The sequence below is a fragment of the Sciurus vulgaris genome (genome assembly GCF_902686455.1).
Source record: "Sciurus vulgaris genome assembly, chromosome: 5".
Lineage (NCBI taxonomy): Eukaryota > Metazoa > Chordata > Mammalia > Rodentia > Sciuridae > Sciurus > Sciurus vulgaris.
This window is the reverse complement of record NC_136465.1, coordinates 87,456,237-87,482,462: the sequence shown is the minus strand read 5'-3', so window position 1 is coordinate 87,482,462 and position 26,226 is coordinate 87,456,237. Positions and strand designations below refer to the sequence as shown.

The 26,226-nt window shown below is 40.2% G+C and overlaps 1 long non-coding RNA gene across 1 annotated transcript in view; it reads left to right on the top strand.

The window, feature by feature from the left end:
- The window catches only part of LOC306662026, a 219,949-nt gene that overhangs the window by 13,928 nt on the left and 179,795 nt on the right, over nt 1-26,226 (top strand). The window contains exons 2-3 of the long non-coding RNA XR_013764029.1: nt 7,408-7,561; nt 7,747-7,851. This is a non-coding gene — a long non-coding RNA (uncharacterized lncRNA). The remainder of the gene's footprint in view (nt 1-7,407; nt 7,562-7,746; nt 7,852-26,226) is intronic.

Here is a 26,226-nt window from a genome sequence, read left to right as displayed (position 1 = left end):
GATTTTTATTAAGTAATTTCTTGTTATTTTTACAGTCTAGTGTTCCAACAAGATGAATAAAATAGTGTCATGAGGGGAGGAGCAATAAGTGTAAAGTCTGTCAGAATGTTCTTCTCTCATGAGAATTTAAGTACTATTATTTTTTCAGTTATTAAAAACATAGGTCTCATGCCCAAAAGCATACATTCCCTGGAAAGAATAAATATCCCTTTAACAGGTTTTTCTCGGTATTCAAAGAAGTTAAAATTCGACTTGTAATGATTTACATTCAAAGACTACTTTATCCTCAAGAAGCTGAAGCAGATACTTCGTAGGGAAATTTGTAGAATACTATAAGCCCTCGTGGGGACTAACAATCCTGTTTTCTTCATTTATGCATCAGCTAGGTATTAAGGTCTTAGTGCTGACCTGGGACTGTGTGACCAAGGCCCGAGGCCCAGTTTTTGCTTTTGGGGTCTTGGTGAATAGCCTGGAGAGAATGATATGCACTGGAATGACTTATTTTGAAATGCTTTGCTGCCAGTGTATGCTGTATGTTAGAAGGAAAACTTGACTTTAAAATGGACAAAAATTGTGTTTCCACATGCTCAAAAAATATGCTATTATCATAGTATAGTCAATTTATTTTGAGTCTGACATTTTGATTTTTAGAGCTTCAGGATTTTCCATCCTTCCATATACCAAATAAATATTTATTGGGTACTCACCATGTGCTAGCACTGCACTGGGCCCTGTTCATACAAACAATGAATAAAATTGGTAAAAATCTCTGCTCCTCTCCAGCTTATTTCCTGGGGGCGGGAAAGGTGGTAAAAAATAAAACAAGATAAATATGTAAAACGTATAGAATATTTGGTAGTGGTATGTATGGAGAAAAAAACCCATGAGGAATGAAGTTAGTGACAAGGTTCAGAACATGCTACCCCAAAATATGGTGGAGAGGCATATGGAATATTTGAAGCTGAAGGAATCTGAGAAACAACAGGTTCAGGAAGGACTCTCTGACTTTCCCTCCTTCCCTGAAGCTGGTCATAGACTCTCAGACAAGAGGTGTCCTCCTTAGGCCCAGAAAGGGGCATTCTTATTCCTGAAGATGGAGGGACACAGAGGAATCTGAATGACAGGCTTTGCTCACTCCCCTCAGTTTAGGTCTTGTTCTGTCACATTTTCCTGCAACTTCCACATTTCATCACACCTAGTATAAACATGTACACACTTAACCAATTCTTTGGGTCTTTATTTCCTTATGAATTTTCCCATGTCGTGTAACTCTTCCAACTAAATAAATGTGTATTCTTTCCTCTTGTTAATCTATCTCTCGCTTGTTTAATTTGTAAAGCTCCAGCTAGAAAATCTGGGAGAGTAGGAGAGAAGATGCCCTCCTCTGCTAGGAAGTGTGTATGTGAGTTTTGAGTTTGTGGATGTGTATTTAGGTGGAAGGCATGGGTGAAACACTTTGATAAAGTGTTTAGAGAAGGACTCCTCTGGAAGGCGATGATGTTAACTAACTGGTTGGCCTTTAAAAGGTCTTGATCTCTCTGACACCTCAGGGACAAAAGGGACAAAAGATGAGCTCTTAGGCTTTGATCCATAACTTGTGACCCACTAAGATCTTTCCCTACCTCCCATACCCACTCTTTCAACTCAGGTAGAATATGCTTTTCCCTACCCTCCTATTCTCAATCACAGAGACCAGGTGAAGGTGTTAGGGTGTCCCCACGGATATTCCACAAGGATAAAATTTCTGAAAAAGAATATACTATACTTAATGACCAGTGGAAAAACACCTGGTCCTCGCCCACATCAGCTACTAGATTAAAACTAGCCCCTTCCTTTGCTTGGGTGGAGGCACGGTGAATTTTTTCCTCAATTTGGGGTCTCTCCCTTCTCCTCAAGGCCCACCCCACCTCTTCTCTTTCTGTGTGTTCATACTCTCGCCCAATTTTTTTCTGTTGTGATAGGACTAGAAGTTCCTATCTCTGGTATTGTTGTTGAAAGCTTGGTCCTTGTCCCCAGTGCCAATCCAATAACAAGGACATGGTTTTGAGAAAAAAGAAAAAGGTTTATTGTTTTACTAGCAAAGAAGAAACACAGGGGACTCCTGTCCCAAAGGCTGTGATTCTGCCCATCAGCAGGAACAGAGGGCTTGTAAGGGGGTGATTTAAAGGCTACATTCCATATATTCTCTGCTGGAGTTGTAATTCACTTGTTAATTTTGGAGATAGTCATTTCTGAGATCTTCTGGTACCATCCCCAAAGTCTGGATTACTTCATTCCTGTGTGGGTGTGCACTCAAGGGCAGATAAATCTACCTAGGAGGGGAAGAAAGGTAATCGTTTCCCCTGAGATTAGGGAGGGGAGAGATTAGGAAGGAGCAGGGAGAGAGGAAGAGAAAGAAACTTGTCCATTTTAACAATAAGTTGCAGAGTACCACGAGTTATATTCAAAGCATAAAGTGGACCACTGTTAGGCTATCACCTTTGTCCCCAACCTCCCTTCTCATTTGTCACTTTCAACCCTTTGAGAAGAGCTATTATTCCCCCAACCCTGACAGTAACAGGGATTGAACCCAGGGGTGTTCTACCACCGATCTACAACCCAATTCCTTATTTTTTATTTGGAGACGGGTTCTCACTAAATTGCATAGGTTGGCCTGGAACTTGTGATCCCCCTGCTTCAGCCTCCCGAGGAACTGGGATGACAGGCATGCATCACTGCTCCTGGCAAGAGATGGCTGTTTCATCAAAAATGACTTTAAAAATCTTTCAAGAAGATTTGCTATTTTAGAATTCTTTTTGCATTTTGAAACATTGTTTTGACACCTTGGAAGAGCAGTTACTCATCTTTTTGTAAAAGTGGGTGACTGTAGCCTGGACTTGAACTGCAATTTTTTTTTTTTTTTTTTCTTTAAACTAGAAAACCTGCCAATCTAAAACCCTCATAGCCTTCTGGGGGCAATCTGAATTCAGCTTTGAGAGTAAACTGCTCCTTTGTTTTGGGAAAAAAAATCTCTTGACTCAGGCTTTCAGATATGCAAATGAAAGGTTTCTTTCAGAAGTTGTCCTTTTCCCCCTTCTTACAGTTGAGGAAGAACCTAAAGGTGATGTGGTAACTGGAAGCAGATGTTTCAGACGGAGATGGCGAGTGCTCCGAAGAGTCGTGAAATCTGAGTGTACTCTTTGTTTTCTTTAGAGATTTTCTTCCTTTCTAAATGTAGACCCCTGGTCTCTGAAAATGATTGCTTGTTTTTGTGGAGATTTCATGTGTACGCTCAGTCAGGCCACTGTCCAAGTGTTGGTCAAAGATGAGGAGGGGAGGTATCCTGGAGAAGGTATGGTGCAGGGGCAAATGGACACCTCAAACCAGAAAGCAGGTGCGTGGGTGGGTAAGTACAAGTGATTTGACTAAGATTATTTAAGATTATTTTTATGGACTGGTGTGTTAAAATATCACAAACAGTTTTTAGTAAAAAGTGAATAACCTAGACTTTAGGAAAATGTACAGTTAGTGACGTATAATCATCAACTATTCTTTAACAACTCTTAAGAAAGACTAACTATTGGGTTGAGGCTGGAATACCCCTTATAACTTACTCTCGCAAGAGGCCAATTCTGGGGTGGAGAAATGAAAATTCTTGGAGGCAATTTTTAGATTCCTTTTCTCTCATGCAGCAGTGTTGCTTGGACTATAGTGTACCTGGACCTCCTCTGTGGTGGAAGCTGGGTGGGCCTCTGACCCTGGAGGAATTATGAACTTTGAGTTTGTATCTTTCAGGTTTGTTAATCCAGAACTTTTGAGCCTGAGTGGTCTCTGAAATAAGAGTGTTTACTGAACAGTTAAAGATGCTAGCTAGAAAAAGGGCCAGGTCTTGGAAGTTCCTGTAGCTGCAGCAGCAAGACTGAATAATGAAGGTTTGCAGAAAGAAAGCATAAATTGTTTACACTGAGCCTACCCCGGGGGGTGGGATAAGAGGGGTGGGATAATGTAAAATAGGGAAAGTTGTGGAACAGGAAATACAGTCCATGAAGAGGAATACTTGTTTCTGAATTAGTTGGGTTTGAAAATGCACATAACCCTCTACCCCCATCTAGACCCAATTCTCAGAAGTTCCTCTTTGCTTCTACCTGCCCTGTCTGAAAGCACCCAGAAACCACTCCGGCCGCGGGAACTCACGCAAGAGATTTTATTCAGTGGACAGGCAGAGTGTCTGTGTGCAGGGTGAGAGTGAGAGAGAGAGAGAGAGAGAGAGAAAGAGAGAGAGAGAGAGAGAGAGAGAGAATGGCGGGGAAGCTATTCTTAAGTAGTGGAATTTCGTGGGCTAACAATGGACCAATGGCTGGCGAGGAGGTTAGCAGGCTAACAATCTGGGTTGTAAAGTGGTGTGGGGAGCAGAATAATGGTGGCAGCAAAATAGCATATCTGATGCCAATACCATCTCTTATAGATTAATTGCACACTAAAATGTTAGCTAGAAATACACAAAACCCTCCCTTCCAGAGTACTCCCTATTCCCAAGATTCAATTGGGAGAAGGTTGCCCCTGGAAGGGAACTTTCCAGAAACACTGACCACAACAAAAACCAGACAGAAGCCACTCTAATCAACACAGAAATGATCTCGATGTCTTCTGACATCACTGGACTGCAACCTTCGCTGAACTAGTGAATGAGGTAGGATGCGCACAGCCCGTACTCCAGAAATGGCTACTTTTTGAATCACTGGACAACTGAGGCACCTCCCTGTCTATGACCCACACAACTTCCCTTGAAAAAATCTTATGAAAAAGTTATTCCCAGATGGGCACAGTGGTGGATGCCTGTAATTCCAGTGACTCAGAAGGCTAAGGCAGGAGGATCTCGAGTTCAAAGCCAGCCTCAGCAAAAGTGAGGCACTAAGCAACTCAGTGAGACCCTGTCTCTATAAAATACAAAATAGGACTGGGGATGTGACTCAGTGGTAGAGCACCACTGGGTTCAATCCCCTAGAACCAGAAAAAAAAGTTTCTTCCTTAGGGGAGAAGGGTCACTGGAGGCAAGAGCCAGCCACCTTCCAACATGTTTGTTGCTAGCAACAGGCTCCTGGTAATAAAGCTCTTCCTTTTCCCTTCACACTGCCTCTGGGTCTGTTGATTCTAATGGGCAGCAGTGAACCAAGCCTTGTGCTTTTACAGGGTGAATGATCCAGAAAGTTCGAGTGTAAGCAGGACAGGGTGGTGCCTGGAGGTCGGCTGTCAGGTTGTACCTCAAGGTTAAACATACAGTAAGGAATGTAAAACAGTCTTGTTGGTTTGGCTCAAAGCTCTTAGTTTTCTAATGGCTTTTATCTCTCTTCCCATCCTTAAATTCAGGAGAGTTGAGTAAGTTTCCACCTCCTAATATCTCAAGATGGCAATTAAATTTTAACATACAAAGCCTTGGGGGGGATACACAAACTATATCCACACCATAGTACCTGCTTTCTTAGGTGCTATTCTTGGAGCCTGCAGATTAAATTGACAAAAGATAGGAAGAGAAAAGGTAGATAGTTATTACCAATATGGAGGCTGAGGCAGGAGGATGACCATTTCGAGCCAGCCTGGGAAATTGAGTGAGACCCTGCCTTAAAGTAAAATGAAAAGAGATGGGATGTAGCTTAGAATGGGATGTGCGAGGTCATGAGTTCAATCCCCAGTACAGAAAACCAACAGAACAGAAAAATGATGTTTATTCTCATGTGTGTAGCAGTTCACGGAGAAATGCGACCAAAGGAAGGGATTAGAATTTGGGATTTACAAACCATCTTAATAAGAGAAGCGGGGCAAAGGGCATTTTTAGGAGAATAAATGACTTCTGGGGATGGAGGAGGCTCAAAACACATTTAAGGAAAGAAAAATGACTTTTAAGAAAGATAAATGGGTCTAATTGCTCTGGCTTAGTGTTTCAAGGATGATGTTGAATAGAAGTGGTGAAGGAGGGCATCCTGTCTTGTTCCAGTTTTCAGAGGGAATTCTTTCAATTTTTCTCCATTAAGAATGATGTTGGCCATGGGCTTAGCGTAGATAGACTTTACAATGTGGAGGTATATGCCTATTATCCCTATTTTTTCTAGTATTTTAAGCATGAAGGTGTGTTGTATTTTATCAAATGTTTTCTCAGCATCTGTTGAAATAATCATGTGATTCTTAACTTTAAGCCTGTTGATGTGATGAATTAAATTTATTGATTTCCAGATGTTGAACCAACCTTGCAACCCTGGGATAAACCCCACTTGATCATGGTGCACTATCTTTTAAATATATTTTTATATGCGACTTGCCAGAATTTTAAAGATTTTTGTGTCTATGTTCATCAGAGATATTGGGCTAAAGTGTTTTTTCCTTGATGTGTCTTTGTCTGGTTTTGGTATCAGAGTCTTACCAGCATCTTTTCTTAGGAGAAAAGATAAGAGATGTGATTGTTTTGTGACAATGTCTGTTTGGATGTGGTGCCAACATCTTGCTCTTGAGAAAGAGATTGGAATTGCTTCTAGAAAGGAGACTTATTAAAATTGAATTCTTTCGAGTGGCTTTACTTTTAGGTAGATGAGGAATTGCAGTTACTCAAATCCTATAAATAAAATAACAAATAACATTAATGGCGCTTATTTTAGACCCTTTGCAGTTGAAACCACCTTGGTTTGTGTGTCCCTTGATTATGCCTCTTTAAAAAATATTAGTGAGGTTTTGAGTCATGGAGAATTAGGGCCAAGGACTCTCCTGTGCTTAGGTAGGAGATAAGAATTATCATGGCAGTCCTAAAGGGGTCAGGTAGCCCAGTAAGGTAACCTTTTCATGAAGGAATTGGAAACTAGTTGGACAAGATATGCTGAGGCTTTAATTTCTGAAATGGAGCTGGGCACAGTGGCATATGCCTATAATACCAACAATTCAGGAGGCTAATGCAGGAGGATGGCAAGTTTGAAGTCAGCCTGGGCAACTTAGACTTTGACTCAAAATCAAAAATAAATTTAAAAAGGATTGGAGATGTAGCTCAGTCTCTAGTACAGAGAGAAAAAAATCATCTGAAATGGAGACTGGTGGGAGACTGAATTACTGTTGTCTGACATTACAAAACATTACCTTTTTTTATTTTTTGGTGTCTCAGGTTTATGAGATCTATAGTATACTTATCTATTCTGTAAAACTCTATTGAACTTCTAACACATGCCAGGTAGTGTTTTATGTGTTTGAGTTATATCAATGAATAAAGCAGACAAAAGTGGCTGACCTCTGGTTTTTGAGCATACATTTGTGTGGAGAAACAGACAATAAAAAAATGAATTATGTAGCATGTTAGAAGATGATGAGAAAAGCTAGCACAAATGAGGTAAAGGAGTCAGGGGATCAGGAACCCAGGGGTGTGGAGTTGTTGATTGCTGTCATTTTTAATAGGGTATTTAAGATTGACCTCATTGAGAAGATGACACCTGAGTAAAAATCTGAAGGAGGTAAGGGAATCAGCTGTGTGGATATCTAGGAGAAGAGTGTTCCTTGCAGAGGAAATGGCCAGTGCTAAGGTCCTGAGGTGAGCATAGTAGGCCGAATAGTGGCTCTCAAAATATGTTTGTGTCCTAATGCTCAGAATCTGGAAATGTCACTTCATTTGGCAAAAGGGATTTTGCAGATGTGATCAAATTTAAGATCTTGACACGGGGTCATTATCTGGATTATTCAAATGGGCCCAAGCAATTGTAATCATAACTTTCCTTAGGAGGACACAGGAAGAGCCAGATTGGAGGAGATGTGAGAACTGAAGCAGAAGTTGGAGTGATGCCTTTTGAAGATGGAGTAAGGGACCACAAGCCAAGGAATACAGGAGACTACTGGATGCTGATGGTGAGAATGAATTTTCCCTCAGAGCCTCCACAAGGACCAGCCCTGCTGACAAATTGGCTTTAGCCCAGTGAGAGTGATCACAGACCTCTGACCTGCAGGCTCTAAGGCACGGTGATGTCTTTAGCCACCAAGTTGATAGTGTGTAATAATGGCAATAGGCACAGTCATACTATTAATTTCCTAAGATTAGTCAAGCAACAGAGACCAGTGTGACTGGAGAGTATGGTAGCAAAGAGGTCAGAGAGGTAAAAGTGGTGCTAGCACTAATGAATTCAATTGGGACTTTTGCCCAGAGGAGTGAAATGATATGATTTTTACAAGAGTATGTGTGCGTATATGTATGTGTGTTTGGGAAATCCATGGAGAACTATAAGTGATAGCAAAGAGATAGTTTAAGAACCTATTTAAGTAATTGAGGAGAGAGATGACCATAGATCAGATCAGGGAGGTAGCAGTGGAGGTAAGGAGATATACTTGCAAGGTAAATCTGAGAATCTCCCTACAAAGTGGATGTAGACTATGAGAGAGTCAAAGATGACTCTGGGGGGCTGGGATTGCTCTCAGTGGTAGAATGCTTGCCTAGCATGTGTGAAGTCACACATGGGTTCAATCCCAGGGGGAAAAGTGCTGAGTGTGAAGGGGTTAGTCAATTTAATTGAGGAAGACTACAGGTAGAATGTGGATCATAACTTGAGACATGTATTAGACATCTATGTTAGTCAGCTTTCTCTTGCTGTGACAAAATGCCTGAGAAAATAAACTCAAAGGAGGAAAGGGCTTTGACTTACAGTTTCAGAGGTTTTATTCCGACATCACTTGGTTCTTATGTTTCTGTGCCTGTGGAACATCATGACAATGAGCATGTGGGTGTCCAAAGCTGCTTACCTCATGGTGGCCAGGAACTAGAAAGAGGGAGAAAGAAAAGAGCTAGAGACAAAATGTCCCCTTTAAGGGCATACCCCAGTGACCTACTTCTTCCAAAGAGGCTTCACCTCCTAAGATTTCTACCTCAGCCCAAATGCCCATTAAGGTATGAATGCATCAATAGATTAACTTTTGATAGGTGAGGAGGGTAGCACCCTTAGGATCCAGTTGCTTTCCAAAGACCGCGCTTTTGGACAATGCTTCAACGGAGGCAAAGCCTTCAACACATGAACATTTTGGAGAGCATTTCAGATCTGAACCACAGCAACATCCAAGTGGAAATGAATTCAAGTAGTCAGGCAGATACCTAAGTTTAGGTTCAGAGGATATTTTGGGATGGAGATATAAATATGGCAATTGTTGACAATATAGATGTCATGTAAGTGGGAGATTGGATGAGACTACAGAGAGGATAATTGTAAGCAGAAGCTCTGGAGATGTATGGCATCCTCTAGAAATTGGGAGAAGAGAGATTGGCCAAGAAAATCAAGATGGAACCAGTGGGTTAAAAGGAACAGAAAACATTTTCTAATCCAAGTGATAACAAACCCCTGCACTTAGAAGGAAAACAGATCCTCCAATTAGAATGGCGATTATGAAGAACACAAGCAACAAGAGGTGTTGGCGAGGATGTGGGGAAAAAGGTACACTCATACATTGCTGGTGGGGTTGCAAATTAGTGCAGCCACTCTGGAAAGCAGTATGGAGATTCCTCAGAAAGCTTGGAATGGAACCACCATTTGACCCAGCTATCCCACTCCTTGGCCTATACCCAAACGACTTAAAATCAGCATACTACAGAGATACAGCCACATCAATGTTCATAGCTGCTCAATTCACCATAGCCAGATTGTGGAACCAAACTAGATGCCCTTCAGTTGATGAATGGATAAAGAAACTGTGGCATACATATACAATGGAATATTACTCCACCATGAACAATGATAAAATTATGGCATTTGCAGGCAAATGGATGAAATTGGAGAATAACATGCTAAGTGAGATAAGCTAATCTCAAAAAACTAAAGGACGAATGATCTCGCTGATAAGCAGATGAGGACATATAATGGGGGTAGGAGGGGTTAGCGTTAGGGTTAGGGTTAGGTTTAGGGTTAGGGATAAGGAGGGTGGTAAGAATGGAGGAAGGAAGGACTGTATAGAGGGAAAAGAGGGATGGGATGGGTGGGGGGAAGGGAAAAATAACAGAATGAATCAAACAACATTGCCCTATGTAAATTTATGATTTTTAATAAAAAAATGGAAAAAAAAAAAAGAAGGAAAACAGATCACAATCTACAGCCCAAAGGGAGAGGGCACTATTAGTCATATCTTCATAAGGTCTCTTGTTTTTGCATATCTTGTAAGTAGAGGCACTGACATCTGTTATCCAGACTCTCTCTCAAGGATATTTGTATAGTGAGTAACCTTGGAAGATAGGGATAGTGTTCTCTCTTGAGAGTACTTTATTTAACACTGTCCACCATAATAAAGATAGTGCCTCCACCTGGAGTGAAGTTCAGGCTGGCTTGATCACTCTCTTTGTAAAGGACTGGGCTCTTTCCTTTGCTCTGTCCCCCAGCTGTGGCACAACCTACCAGGCCTCCTTGGCATGGCCCTTGATGGACTTGAGATGGAAGGGGAACTGTCAAATATGAAGCCATGCTGTGAATAATTATGTCCCTTGTCTCTTATCGAAGAGTCTCAGGTCTTCTGTCAGCCATCTGTGAAATTGTGGCAGGTTAACTTATTAGCTTGCAAGTACCCAGGCCCTTCTTCATCCTCCTTCTCTCCTCCTCCTCCTCCTCCTTCTCTCCTCCCCTTTCCTCCTCCTCCTCCTTCCTCCCCCTTCCTCCTCCTCCTCCTCCTCCTCCTCCTCCTTCTTCTTTTTCTGTACTGGGGATTGAACCCAGGGATGCTTAACCACTGAGCCACATCCCCAGTCCCTTTTTTATATTGTATTAGAGACAGGTCTCCCTGAATTGCTAAGTGCCTTGCTGAGTTGCTGAGACTGGTTTTGAACTCAAGATCCTCCTGCCTCAGTCTCCTGAGTGGCTGGGATTACAGGTGTTTGCCACCACACATGGTCCTTCACTGTTCTTGAGGGTTACAACTTCTGAATCATTTGGATTTGTTACTAGTTGTCTTACTGCGCAGGAAAATAACAAAACACTAAAATATGTACATATCAATAATTTTAACAGAGGCTTTTAAAAAAATTTATCACATACCTTCCTACCTTTTTAAAAGAGGAAGGTTCTAGAATAATCTTTGTTTATGGGCTTGGTGTATAATTGGGCCCTTAAGGTCTACCGAGTTAAGTAGAGTTGTCTGTGTCTGCATTTGTGATTCTCAAACTGGTAAGAATCACCTAATATGCATATGAAAAGTATATTTTCCTGGGTTATTCCCTCCCATCTGCCCCAAGATTATGAAGGCAGCTCAGAATCTTAGCTTTTAAACAAATTCTACAGGAAGTGCCTTAGGTCAGCACCTTCTGAACTTCCATTCTGTGTGGAGTGCCTCTGGTTTGGTAAATCCCTGACTTTGGTTGCATTTTCTAGTTGCTTATCTTCTTCCCTTAGTGTCCATTCCAAATTATTTTTGCTAACAGGATGACTACTTCTACCAGCCTCTCGCCCTTACTTTATATTTTTGTGCCCTAAGAAACACAATATCGCTAGGCGCAGTGGTGCATGCCTGTAATCCCAGCAGCTTAGGAGCTGAGGCAGGAGAATCGAGAGTTCAAAGCCAGCCTCAGCAACGGTGAGGCACTAAGCAACTCAGTGAGACCCTGTCTAAATAAAATACAAAATAGGGCTGGGGATGTGGCTCAGTGGTCGAATGCCCCTGAGTCCAACCCTGGTACCTGCCTCCTCCACCTGCAAAACAAACAAACAAACAAACAAACCACACATAATATCTAAACTTGTTAGAATGTGTCTAAGTTAAAATAAACTTGAAGTGAAGCCAAAGCCTTCCCCTGGTGCAGCACTGTGGCCTCTTGTACAAAGCTCTTGTACTCTTTGAACTCTTCCTTTATGTTTTTGATTATCAACTATGTTTCAGAGTTAATGCTGCCCTATGACCGTGCTCTTGATAATTGAATTTATTGATTTCAATCCTTTCTCTAAAATAATTTGAAGAAGGTTTTTTATAACGTTAATGAAAAATTAATAAAATAGAAAAGCAGAACTATGTAAAAGTAGAGAATGTAAATAATGCTGTGTGGATTGAATTATTGCCTTATTAAGCTTTCAGACTTACCCATGAGATCCCTGGCAGTCCATGCAAAAGGGGAAATAAACTACATATTTCTTCTTATGAAAAAGCAAGAAGTACAGGTCTCAGAAAAGACAACTTTTTCCTGGTGGCATATTCTATAATACATTTTATCTGAGGTTTTTTCTTTCTTTTTTTTTTTTTTTCTTTCCTTTCATCAAACCCAGGGCCTCACACATGTGAAGAAAGCACTCTATCACTGAGCTACATTCCCAGCCCAGGGATTTTCGGTATTACAAAAACATTGAGTGTTAGGTTTGGTAATCTACTCGGCTATGATTTATTTTTATTTTATTTTATTTTTGTGATGCAGAGGATTGAAGATTGAACCCAGAGCTTCACATACACTAGGCAAGTGCTCCACCACTGAGCTACATCCCTGACCCTCAACTCTTTTTTAAACAGTCAATGCAAAGGCAAATGTCCTTTTGACTGTTTCTTATAGCAACATTTCAGAGAAGCTGAAGGCATCATTAAAACCTAACTCAGTCAAAGCAATCTGTGAGGTACTGAACTCCCATGGTCCAAGTGTATATCATTTTGGTAATTTAATAAGGCAAGGTATAAGTTTTATAGGAAAAATGCTTGCAGAGACAATGTTTATATTTATCTTTGGGAATGAATGAATGGCTGATATAATATTTCTCAATTAGATCATTTAAATATGATGCACAATGTACCTACTGCTCTGATCCACCATCTTAGTTCACACATCCCACCTTGGGTTGCCTTTCTTCCATAGAGATCCACAAATACTCTGTATGGATTCTGGCTGGTTGGAGCTTTGGCTTTTAGATCCTTGTTCTGCTCACTGCATTGATTGACGCCTACTTTTGACTCGGGTCTTAAAGCTTCAGGGTAGTCTTACACTATTATCATTTGTGCCGGTGCTTTATGTTTCGAACACATCATTCATCACAGTCCTTTGAGGCACTGCATAAAAATTACCACCTTGACTGTACGACATTATGCTAGCCAACTGTGACTAAAAAAGGTGTTTAGATATGAGCTGTCAGCATGGTTTGAAACACCCACCTAAGGAAGAAATTGCAAGAACAGCAAAATATCCAACATGCCTCTCAACAAAATGCTGGAGAAATGACTGCAAATACCGGTCATAATTTTAGAATGAGAAGGACTAATGTATAGAAATTTTGTAGCAAGTTCAGAAAAAAGTAGACATTTATCTGTGTTTGTAAATATCCTGCTTAAGTTCTAAATAGGCAGTTGCTTATGTAGAGTTTTATGATGCATTACATTGAGATAGAATTTTCTACTAGTTTCAGGTTTTTATTGCTTGGGTAGAAATAAACTGTTCTGTTTGTAGTAGGCTTTCTTCGTTACTGTTGGTGGTAAGTGCATTTTTCTTTATACTTTTCTATAGTTCTTTCAATAAGCACCAACCAACTTCCTTCCTAGGGCATAAAGTTTTTTTTTTTTTTTTTTCCAGCTAGAATAATATTGGTAGCACAAAATATCTCACATTTCTACATGAGCAAGGTTTTCTATATTATCTTGATATGCTTTTTACCATTCACCAGCTAGCAGCATAGCAACCAAGATAATTATATACACTTGATATAAAAATACTCTATCTAAATCTGTATAATTATATAATAACATAATATAGTAAGTTAATTTTTCAGACTACCTCTTAGACATTCCAAAGCTCTTACACAGATGTGTTCTGGAACATATAAGAACCTAAAGGCAAGAAGGGATTTTAAAATTGGCAACAAGTTTGAAAATAGTGTTTCCAGATTTCTCAGTTGATACCTTGAATATGAAAATGCCCTATCAAGAAAAACAACTATTTGCCATTTTCAAGAAATTTTCTAGACCTCTTTCCATAATGATCATCTGAATCAACTGGTTAAAAATTATCTTACATTCTTAGCCTCTGTGCAAGCAGGTAGGATAATTCTAGGATGCTTGACTAGGACTTAAACACATTTTGGGGCTGTCATGGTGGGCAAAGTGGAGACTTGAGTGGTGCTGAGCATAGCTTCCGAGCTAAACTCTTCCTCTCATATGGATCCTGACTTCGTGTTGGGAGCCAGGGCCTGTGGGAAAGAGCCCCAGCAGACCAGAGCAGGTGGAGAATGAAAGTCACAAATAGAACAGTTTGGTAGGTGACTATGATTGAGTGGTGGACAAAAACTGATATGCATTAAGGGGTAGAAAAGCAATTTGCTTTTCTCTTTTCAGTTTTTGAGATTTATTGATTGTATCATTAGTTGTGGTTTATGAATTGACCAGAAAAAGAGTGAAGGTTAAAGAAAAAGCCCTCACCAATTAAATAGGAGGCTCAAACAATTAGGAAGAGTAATGACTCAACTTGGTTTTCCTTCTTTTGACAGCTTGATGTTAACTTTGTTTTCCCCTCATGGCTTTGTGTAAATGCAAATAGGAGCTCTTTAAAACCCAATTATGTTTAACAAATAAGTCAAGGTACTATTTATTGAGCACTACTATATCTTTTTTAATGAAGATAGCACCACAAAGTGTCTTAAAATTCTACTTGAGCTTTTTTCTATATAATTTTTTTGTGCTTTTTACCATTCATAGAAACTAAGAAAAATATTTAAAAAATATGGTTTAGATATTTGGTACCCCCCAAAAGCTCATGTGAGGCAATGCAGAAATTTTAGAGGTCCTAATCAGTGCATGAATTCCTTTGAATTGTAACTGTAGGCAGGTAGGATGTGGCTAGAAGAGGTCGGTCATTGGGTGCTTGATTTGGGGGACCTGATGAACCTAGCTTAGTCTCTCTCTGCTTCCTGGTTGCCATGTTCTGAGCTCCTTTCCTCCACCATACTCTTCTGCCATGATGTTCTGCCTCATCTTGGTCCCAGAGCAATGGATCTGGCCATCTATGGACTGAGACCTCTGAACCATGAACCCTAAATAAATTTTTACTCTTCTAAAATTGTTCTTGTCAGGTTTTTTGGACACAGTGGTTAAAAAAAAAAAAAAACTGACTAGAACAAATACTGTGTAAAAATATAGTGTTAAGCAAAGTGTGCATTCTACTCTGAATCTTATTATTACTGTAGCATGGGCATCCTGCTCTGTGCCCAGTCCCAACTCTCCAGATTAACAAAATTGAGAGTAGCTACTTGTTGAAGGCCCTGTGGCTTTTAAGTATGTTGTGGGGATCCAGGCCCAGATTTGTTTAAGTGGAGGATTTAAACTGGGGTTTAAGCTAGTTTTGAGGCTGGCATTCCTTCCATGAATTTCCTAAATAATGAGCTCACACAGCTTTTTAGCTTGATTGATTACACTGGAATCGGCTAGGCAGAAGGGCTTCATCATAGAGCACTTATGAAAAGATGAATAGTCAAAGGGACTGGCTTCCTTAGAGATGTGAAGAAAACAGTGAGAAGGATCATAAATTCCAAGACTCATAGGAAGGAGGCTTTCTTTCAAAATAAGAACCTAAGGTGCTATAGGGCAGGGTTTCCTAAATATACTTCATTATAAGATTCACTTGTGGAGCTTGTTAAAAAAAAAAAAAAATGCAGACTGGACCTCTTAAAGAATCTGATTCAGTAGGATTTATGTGGCAGAACTCAGAAATGTACATTTTAGTAAGGACCTTCCCCCCTCAAGATGGTTTTATGATCAGAAAGTTTAGAAAACATTGCTTGAAAAAGATGACTCAGCATTATGAATTCCCAGAGATATGGCTGTTTACCCAATAGCTTTATTGAGATGTAATTCATGTACCACACAATTCATATATATGAAGTGTACAAATAGCTCTTAGCAGGGTCAGAGTTGTACAACTATCACCACAATTTTATAGTATTATCATCATATGAAAACCTCTATCACCATAAAGTTCCCCTTTTCTCTCAGTCCCTTCCTCTTGTCCTTGCTCTCTCCGCCTGAGACGAGGTGCCTGAGACCAGGCAATCACTTACCTGCTTTCTGTCTCTATGTATTTGCCTATTCTAGACATTTAAAAAATACTTCTTCTTTTCTAACTGTAAGTATAGTTCCTTTGACCAACATCACCCCTCCCTCCAAACATGTAAGCCCCTTATAACTACCATTCTTTCTACTTCTATGAGATTAACTGTTTTATATTTACTCACCTTGAATGAGATGATGCATTATTTATTTTTCTATACTCAGCTTATTTCACCTAATGCAATGTTCTCCAGTTTTATCCATGTTGTTGCAAATGATCATATTTCCTTCTTTTTTGTGGTTGAATAGTATTTCACTGAGTCTCATTTTCTTTATCCATTTATCTGTTGATGGACACTTAGGTTGATTCCATATTTTGCCTGTTGTGAAAAGAAAACGTTGCAATAAACATGGTGCTGCAGGTGTCTCTTTGAGATTCTGATTTTATTTCCTTTGTGTACTTAGCAGTGAGATTGCTAGATCGCATGATAGTTCTATTTTTAAGTTTCTGAGGAACTGCCATGCCATTTTCAACAATGTCTATGCCAATTTACATTCCCACCTATAGTGTGCAAAGTTCCCCTTTTCTCCACATCCTCCTTCATACTTGTCAGTCTTTTCTTTTTTGTAAGTCATTTGAACACAATGGGTGATGTCACATTGTGGTTTTGATTTGCATTTCCCTAATGATTAATGATGTTGAACATGTTTTCACATACCTGTTGGTCACTTGTTTGTCTTCTTTTGAAACATGTCTGTTGGGTGATTTGCCTTTTTTCGGGGCGGAGGGGTTGAGGATTAAATCCAGGAATGCTTTACCACTGCATTATATCCCCAGTTCTTTTTAAAAAATTTGAGACAGGGTCTCACTAAATTGCTGAGGGTGGCCTCAAACTTGCAGTCCTCCTGCCTTGGCCTCCCCTGTTGCTTATTTTACAGGCATGCACCACCATGCCCACATCATTGACCATTTTAAAACAGTTATTTGTTTCTTGTTACTGAGATGGTTAGGTTCCTGATGCATTTTGAATATTAAGCATTGAACAGTTGTATAATTTAGAAATTGTGATTAAGCAACAATGGCAAGAGGTTTCAAGATGGCGGCCTAGAGGGTGGCTGCATTTCATGTTGCTCCAGGACTCAGGATTCAAAAGAGGAGATATTGAGACACTTGGGACCAACTCAAAGCAGCCGGGTGAGTCTCTCCCATTGGGGAGGCGTCCCGGATGGGACGGTGGTCCCGGAACACAGGGAACTTTGTGAAGTAGAGCTGCCGGCGAGACGCCCCTCCCCCCGCTGGAGAAGTGAATGTGGACAACTGGGAGCGCCGAAAAGGAGGCCGCTCGGCACAGCGCTGGGACTCAGAGCAACCACTGGGGCTCCGGCGGCTGCCCAGGGGAGGAGTGGCGAGGAGAGCTGTGTGGACTCAGGACACCAGGGCCTGCCCTGAGGAGGAGGAGGAGGAGGAGCGTGGCCGCTTGGATTTGGAGTGACTGCACCAGAGCTGCAGGCGGTTGCCAGAGGAGAAGCTGCGCGGCGAGCTGTTGGACTCAGAACGACGCATCTGAACCCCTGAACCCCGGGGCCTGCCCTGAGGACGAGGAGGAGGAAGAGGAGCGCGGCCGCTTGGATTCAGGGTGACTACACCAGAGCTACAGGCGGTTGCCAGAGGAGGGGCTGTGCGGCGAGCTGTTTGGACTCAGACCACTTCTGAAACCTGGGGCCTGCCCGGAGGGGGAGGAGGAGGAGGAGTGCGGCGGGTCGTTTGGACTTGCAGTGACTGCATTAGCGCTCCAGGCGGCTGCTCAGAGGAGAAGGCGAGTGGTGAGTTGTTTGGACTTAAAGTGACAGCACCTGAACACAGGGGAGCTGCCTGGAGGAGAAGCGTGGTGGGTCGCTTGGTCTTGAGTGGCCGCACCAGAGCTCCGGGCGGTTGCCCAGAGGACCCGTGCAGCGGGTCACGTGGATTCAGAGCCACTCAGAGCGACCGCTCCTGAACACTCGGGGGGTTATCTGGAGAAGGAGGAGGAACGGGGAGGGTCACTTCGACTTGGAGTGATTGATTGCCCAGGGCTACGGGTGGTTGGTGGGAGGTGGAGGCACGCAGTGAGTTTCTTGGACTCCTAGTGACCGCACCGGAATACTGGGAGGCTGTCTGGAGGAAGAGGCGTGTGGCGGGTCTCTGGGTCTCAGAGCGATTGTATGGGGCCCCAGGTGGCTGCTCAGAGGAGGGGCCGCATAGCCAGGCGATTAGGTGCAGAGCAGGGTCCCAGGACCTAGGAGGCTTCTGGGTGGAAGAGCCGCACAGAGACAGGCTTAGGGCGGAGCGAAGGTTCCAGAACTGCGGGCAGATTCTCTGAGGAAGGGCAGCCTAAGGAGAGTCATCTGCAAAGGGTGAGGCTCCCAGGCCCAGGAGGTAGGGCCGGGCCCCTGGGAACGTTGCAGACGAAGGCAGCCCAGCCCAGGCGGTAGCTGTAAATTGAGGGGAACCTCTAGGAGGGAACTGACCAGCGACACCTCCCCACCGGGTGAGTCTTCCCTGCCTGGTGAGGTTTCCCCACAAGGACGGTAAAACCAGAGACTCAGGCCCAAACAGGCCTTGCCTCAGCCCGCAGCCTAGGTCCCCTTTGGATGACCATTGGTCAACAAGTGGAGGCACCTCTGCCCACTAGCAGGGATTATACCCCACCTGAAGGCCACCACTCCTAGAGAGGCAGCTTCCTTGTGGAGCACCGCATTATCAACTTCCTCCAAGACTTCAGCCTACTGAAGGCTAAGGGGGGATATATATAGAAATCTTAAGGGACATTGTAAGTCAATAGAGGAAATCTGCAATATCTCAGCGGTCCTCTGACACCTGAACAATATGAGAAAACAAGGAAAGAAAATGCTGCAAACAAATCTAGATGTTACATCAATAAAACCCAGTGACAGCATGGCAGAAGAAATGACAGAAAAGGAGTTCAGAATGTACATAATTAAAATGATCAGAGAAGCAAACGATGAGATGAAAGAGCAAATGCACGCACTGAATGATGAGATGAAAGAGCAAATGCAAGCATTGATTGATCGCACCAATCGACAGTTAAAAGAGCAAATACAGGAAGCAAAAGATCATTTCAATAAAGAGTTAGAGATATTGAAAAAAAACCAAACAGAAATCCTTGACATGAAGGAAACAATAAACCAAATTAAGAACTCCATAGAAAGCATATCCAATAGGATAGAACACCTGGAAGACAGAACCTCAGACATTGAAGACAAAATATTTAACCTTGAAAACAAAGTTGAACAAACAGAGAAGATGGTAAGAAATCATGAACAGAATCTACAAGAACTATGGGATATCATGAAAAGGCCAAATTTAAGAATTATTGGGATTGAGGAAGGCCTAGAGAAACAAGCCAAAGGAATGAACAATTTATTCAATGAAATAATATTAGAAAATTTCCCAAATCTGAAGAATGAAATGGAAAATCAAGTTCAAGAGGCTTATAGGACTCCAAATATACAAAATTACAACAGACCCACACCAAGGCACATTATAATGAAAATACCTAACATACAAAATAAAGACAGAATTTTAAAGGCTGTGAGAGAAAAGAACCAAATTACATTCAGGGGGAAACCAATACGGATATCAGCAGATTTTTCAATCCAGACCCTAAAAGCTACAAGGGCCTGGAACAACATTTTTCAAGCCCTGAAAGAAAATGGATGCCAACCAAGAATCTTATACCCAGCAAAACTTACCTTCAAATTTGACGATGAAATAAAATCCTTCCATGATAAACAAAAGCTAAAAGAATTTACAAAAAGAAAGCCAGCATTAGAGAACATTCTCAGCAAAATATTCCATGAGGAAGAGATGAAAAACAAAGAAGCAAATCAGCAAAGGGAGGAATTATCCTAAAGGAATTGTCAAATAAAGGAGGAAACAAGTTGTGTCAAACAAATAAATAAATAAAATTTAAAAAATGAACCAAATGACCGGGAAACCAAATCATATCTCTATAATAACCCTGAATGTTAATGGCCTGAATTCATCAATCAAAAGACATAGACTGGCAGATTGGATTAAAAAGAAAGATCCAACAATATGTTGCCTGCAAGAGACTCACCTCATAGAAAAAGATACCCATAGACTAAAGGTGAAAGGATGGGGAAAAACATACCATGCACATGGACTCAGCAAAAAAGCTGGAGTATCCATCCTCATTTCCGATAATGTGGACTTCAAGCCAAAGTTAGTCAGAAGGGATAAAGAAGGTCATTTCATACTGCTTAAGGGAAGCATAAATCAGCAAGATATAACAATCATAAACATCTATGCCCCAAACAGTGGCTCATCCATGTATGTCAAACAAATCCTTCTCAATTTCAGAAACCAAATAGACCACAACACAATAATACTAGGTGATTTTAACACGCCTCTCTCACCACTGGACAGATCTTCCAGACAAAAATTGAACAAAGAAACCATAGATCTCAATAACACAATCAATAATTTAGACTTAACGGACATTTATAGAATATACCATCCAACCAAGAGCGAATACACTTTCTTCTCAGCAGCACATGGATCCTTCTCTAAAATAGACCATATATTATGCCACAAAGCTAATGTTAGCAAATACAAGAAGATAGAGACACTAGCATGTATTCTATCAGATCATAATGGATTGAAGTTAGAAATAAATGAAAGAGTAAAACACAGAAACTATTCCAACATCTGGAGATTAAACAATATGCTATTATATGATGAATGGATAACAGAAGATATTAGGAAGGAAATTAAAAAATTCTTAGAGGTAAATGAGAACAAAGAAACATCATATCAAAATCTCTGGGACACTATGAAAGCAGTACTTAGAGGGAAATTTATTTCCTGGAGCGCATTTAATAAAAGAAGTAAAACTCAACAAATGACCTAACACTAGCGCTCAAAGCCGTAGAAAAAGAAGATCAGAACAGCACCAAAAGTAGTAGAAGACAGGAAAATGTTAAACTCAGAGCTGAAATCAATGACATTGAAACAAAAGAAACAATACAAAAAATTGACAAAATAAATAGCTGGTTCTTCAAAAAAATAAACAAAATCGATAAACCTTTAGCCACACTAACAAAGAGAAGACGAGAGAAAACCCAAATCACTAAAATTCGGAATGAACAAGGAAATATCACAACAGACAGGATTGAAATACAAAACATAATTAGAAGCTATTTTGAAAATCTATACTCCAACAAAATAGAAAATTTCGAAGACATCAACAGGTTTCTAGAGACATATGAATTGCCTAAACTGAACGAGGAGGACATAAACAATTTAAATAGACCAATTTCAAGTACTGAAATAGAAGAAGTCATCAAAAGCCTACCAACAAAGAAAAGTCCGGGACCAGATGGGTTCTCAGCCGAGTTCTACAAAACCTTTAAAGAAGAGCTCATTCCAATACTTCTCAAAGTATTCCATAAAATAGAAGAGGAGGGAACCCTCCCAAACTCATTCTATGAAGCCAATATCACACTGATACCTAAACCAGACAGAGACTCATCAAGGAAAGAAAATTTCAGACCAATATCCTTAATGAACATCGACGCAAAAATTCTCAACAAAATTTTAGCAAATCGCATACAAAAACATATTAAAAAGATAGTGCACCATGATCAAGTGGGCTTCATCCCAGGTATGCAAGGTTGGTTCAACATCAGGAAATCAATAAACGTAATTCACCATATTAATAGACTTAAAGTCAAGAATCACATGATTATTTCAATAGATGCAGAAAAAGCATTTGATAAAATACAGCACCCCTTCATGCTCAAAACACTAGAAAAAATAGGGATAGTGGGAACATTCCTTAACATTGTAAAGGCCATCTATGCTAAGCCCATGGCTAATATCATTCTAAATGGTGAAAAACTGAAAGCATTCCCCCTAAAAACTGGAACAAGGCAGGGATGCCCTCTTTCACCACTTCTATTCAACATCGTTCTTGAGACTCTGGCCAGAGCAATTAGACAAACCAAAGAAATTAAAGGGATACGAATTGGAAAAGAAGAACTCAAACTATCCCTATTTGCTGATGATATGATTATATATTTAGAGGAACCTGGAAATTCCACCAGAAAACTCTTAGAACTCATAAGTGAATTCAGTAAAGTAGCAGGTTACAAGATCAATGCCCATAAATCCAACGCATTTTTATACATAAGTGATGAATCTTCAGAAAGAGAAATTAGGAAAACTACCCCATTCACAATAGCCTCGAAAAAAATAAAATACTTGGGAATCAATCTCACAAAAGAGGTGAAACACCTCTACAATGAGAACTATACAACACTAAAGAAAGAAATTAAAGAACACCTTAGAAGATGGAAAGATCTTCCATGTTCTTGGATAGGAAGAATTAATATTGTCAAAATGGCCATACTACCTAAAGTGCTATACAAATTCAATGCAATTCCAATTAAAATCCCAATGACGTACCTTACAGAAATAGAGCAAGCAATTATGAAATTCATCTGGAAGAATAAGAAACCCAGAATAGCTAAAGCAATCCTTAGCAGGAAGAGTGAAACAGGGGGTATTGCAATACCAGATCTTCAACTCTACTACAAAGCAATAGTAACAAAAACAGCATGGTATTGGTACCAAAATAGAAAGGTAGATCAATGGTACAGAATAGAGGACACGGACACAAACCCAAATAAATACAATTTTCTCATACTAGACAAAGGTGCCAAAAATATGCAATGGAGAAAAGATAGCCTCTTCAACAAATGGTGCTGGGAGAATTGGAAATCCATATGCAACAGAATGAAACTAAACCCATATCTCTCACCATGCACGAAACTAAACTCAAAATGGATTAAGGACCTCGGAATCAGACCAGAGACCCTGCATCTTATAGAAGAAAAAGTAGGTCCAAATCTTCACCTTGTTGGTCTAGGATCAGACTTCCTTAACAGGACTCCCATAGCACAAGAAATAAAAGCTAGAATCAACCACTGGGATAGATTCAAACTAAAAAGCTTTCTCTCAGCAAAGGAAACTATCAGCAATGCGAAGAAAGAGCCTACAGAGTGGGAGAATATCTTTGCCAATCATACTTCAGATAGAGCGCTAATCTCCAGAATCTATAAAGAACTCAAAAAACTCTACACGAAGAATACAAATAACCCAATCAACAAATGGGCTAAGGAAATGAATAGACACTTCACAGAAGAAGATCTACAAGCAATCAACAAACATATGGAAAAATGTTCAACATCTCTAGTAATAAGAGAAATGCAAATCAAAACCACCCTAAGATTCCATCTCACCCCAATTAGAATGGCGATTATCAAGAATACGAGCAACAACAGGTGTTGGCAAGGATGTGGGGAGAAAGGTACACTCATACATTGCTGGTGGGGCTGCAAATTAGTGCAGCCACTCTGGAAAGCAGTGTGGAGATTCCTTAGAAAACTTGGAATGGACCTACCATTTGACCCAGCTATCCCGCTCCTTGGCCTATACCCAAAGGACTTAAAATCAGCATACTACAGAGATACAGCCACATCAATGTTCATAGCTGCTCAATTCACAATAGCCAGACTGTGGAACCAACCTAGATGCCCTTCAATTGATGAGTGGATAAAGAAACTGTGGTATATATATACAATGGAATATTACTCAGCCATAAAGAATGATAAAATTATGGCATTTGCAGGCAAATGGATGAAATTGGAGAATATCATGCTAAGTGAGATAAGCCAATCTCAAAAAGCCAAAGGACGAATGATATCGCTAATAAGTGGAGGATGACACATAATGGGGGGGAGGGAAGGGTTAGTGTTAGGGTTAGAGTTAGGGTTAGGGAGGGGGGCAAGTATGGAGGAAGGAAGTACTGTATAGAGGGTAAAGAGGGGTGGGAGGGGTAGGGGGAAGGGAAAAAATAACAGAATGAATCAAACAACATTACTCTATGTAAATTTATGATTACACAAATGGTATGCCTTTACGCCATGTACAAACAGAGAAACAACATGTATGCCATTTGTTTACAAGAAAAAAAAAAAAAAGAAATTGTTTCTCCCATTCTTTAGGTTTCCTTTTTATTTCATTGATTGTTTCCTTTGCAGATTTTAGTTTGAAGTGATTTCATTTATCTGTTTTTTTATGTTGCCCTTGCTTTTGAGGTTGTATTCAGGAATCACTGCCCAGAGCAATGTCACGAAGCATTTTTTCCTGTTTTCTTCTGGTAGTTTCATAGTTTTAAGTCTTGTGTTTTAGTCTTTAATCCTTTTTTTTTTTTTTTTTTATGGTATCAGGAATTGGACCCAAGGGTGCTTTACCACTGAACTACATCTCCAGGCCTTTTTCCCACCCCACCCCCCAAATTGTATTTTGAGGCAGGGTTTCACTAAGTTGCTTGCTAAGTTGCTGAGGCTGGCTTTGAATTCAGGATCCTCCTGTCTCAGCCTTCCGAGTTGATGGAATTATAGGCATGTGCCATCCTGCCTGACTTTTATCCATTTTGAGTTGATTTTTGCATATGGTGAGCAATAAGGGCCTAATTTTACTCTTTCATGTTGATATCTGTTTTTTTCCAGTACCATTTGTTGAAAAGACTTGGTGCCTTGTTGAAAAACAGTTGGTAATAAAGGCATGGATTTGTTTCCAGGCTCTTTATTTTATTCTATCTGTGTACGTGTCTGTTTTCATGCCAATACCATGTTGTTTTGTATACTGCAGCCTTATAGTATATTTCAGAGTCAGATAGTGTGATGCTTCTCACTTTGCTCTTTTTGCTCAAGATAGCTTTGGCTATTTGGGATCTTCCATATGAATTTAAGGAGAGATTTTTACATGTCTGTGAAGAATGTTATTGGTATTTTGATAGGAATTCTATTGAATCTGTGGGTTGCTTTGGGTGTTACCAATATTTCAACAGTATTAATTCTAATCCATTGTGGGCATGATGGTACATGCCTATAATCCCAGCTACTAGGGATGCTAAGGCATGAAGATCACAAGTTTGAGAACAGCTTGGGTAACTTTGCAAGAACCTGTCTCAAAATTAAAAATGAGAGGCTGGGGGGTGGGGATAGCTCAGTTGGTAGAGTGCTTGCCTTGTAAGCACAAGGCCCTGGGTTCAACCCCCAGCACAGCCAAAAAAAAAAAAAAAAAAAGGACTGGAGATAGATAGGTTCAGTGATAGAGCCATACCCATTCCCTTTTCAATCCCAGTCAGTACTGCAAAAAAAAAAAAAAAAAAAAAACAAACCTTCAAATTCATGAACATGGACTTTTTTTTTAAAATTTGTATCTTCAATTTCTTTCAGCAGTATTTCCTACTTTTCATAGTCTCTTTCACCTCTTTGGTTAAATTCATTCCTAGCTACTTTTTTAAGAGCTATTGTAAAGGGCATTGTTTTATTGATTTCTTGTTTAGACAGTTTGCTATTAGCATATAGAAATACTACTGATTTTTGTATGTTTTTTTTTATTGTAAACAAATGGGTGTATGTTTTTTATATCCTGTAACTTTATTGAATTTATTAGTTCTGACATTTTTTTGGTAGGGTTGTTAGGTTTTCTATACATCAGACCATGTCATCTGCAAACAGGGGCAATTTAATATTCTCGTTTCCAATTTATATGCTTTAATTATTATTATTATTTTTTACCTGCTTAATTGCTTTGTCTAGGACCTCTAGTACTATGTTGAATAGAAGTTGTAAAAACTGGACATCCTTGTCTTGGTCCAGAACTTATAGGAAAAACTTTCAACTTTCCCCATTTTGTATGATAGTTGTGGGTTTTTCATATATGGCCTTTATTGTGTTGAAGTAAATTGTTTTTAAAATTGTTTTTGAAGTTGTAGATGGACAAAATGCCTTTATTTGTTCTGTGGTGCTGAGGATCAAATCCAGTGCCTCACACTTGCTAGGTAAGCACTCTACCACTGAGTCACACACTAGCCCGGAAGGACATCCTTTGTGTACCCATTTTGAGAGTTTTTATCATGAAGGAAGGTTGAATTTTGTCAAATGCTTTTTCTGAAACTATTGAGATGACTATATTTTTGTCCTGCATTCTGTAATATGTGTTACATTTATCACTTGCTTATGTTGAGACATCCGTATATTGCTGGGAAGACTCCCACTTGATCATGGAGAAAAATCTTTTTAAGTTGCTGTTGGATTTGGTTTGCTAATATTTTGTTGAGGATTTTTGCATCTATGTTCATCTGAGATGTTCACCTGCAT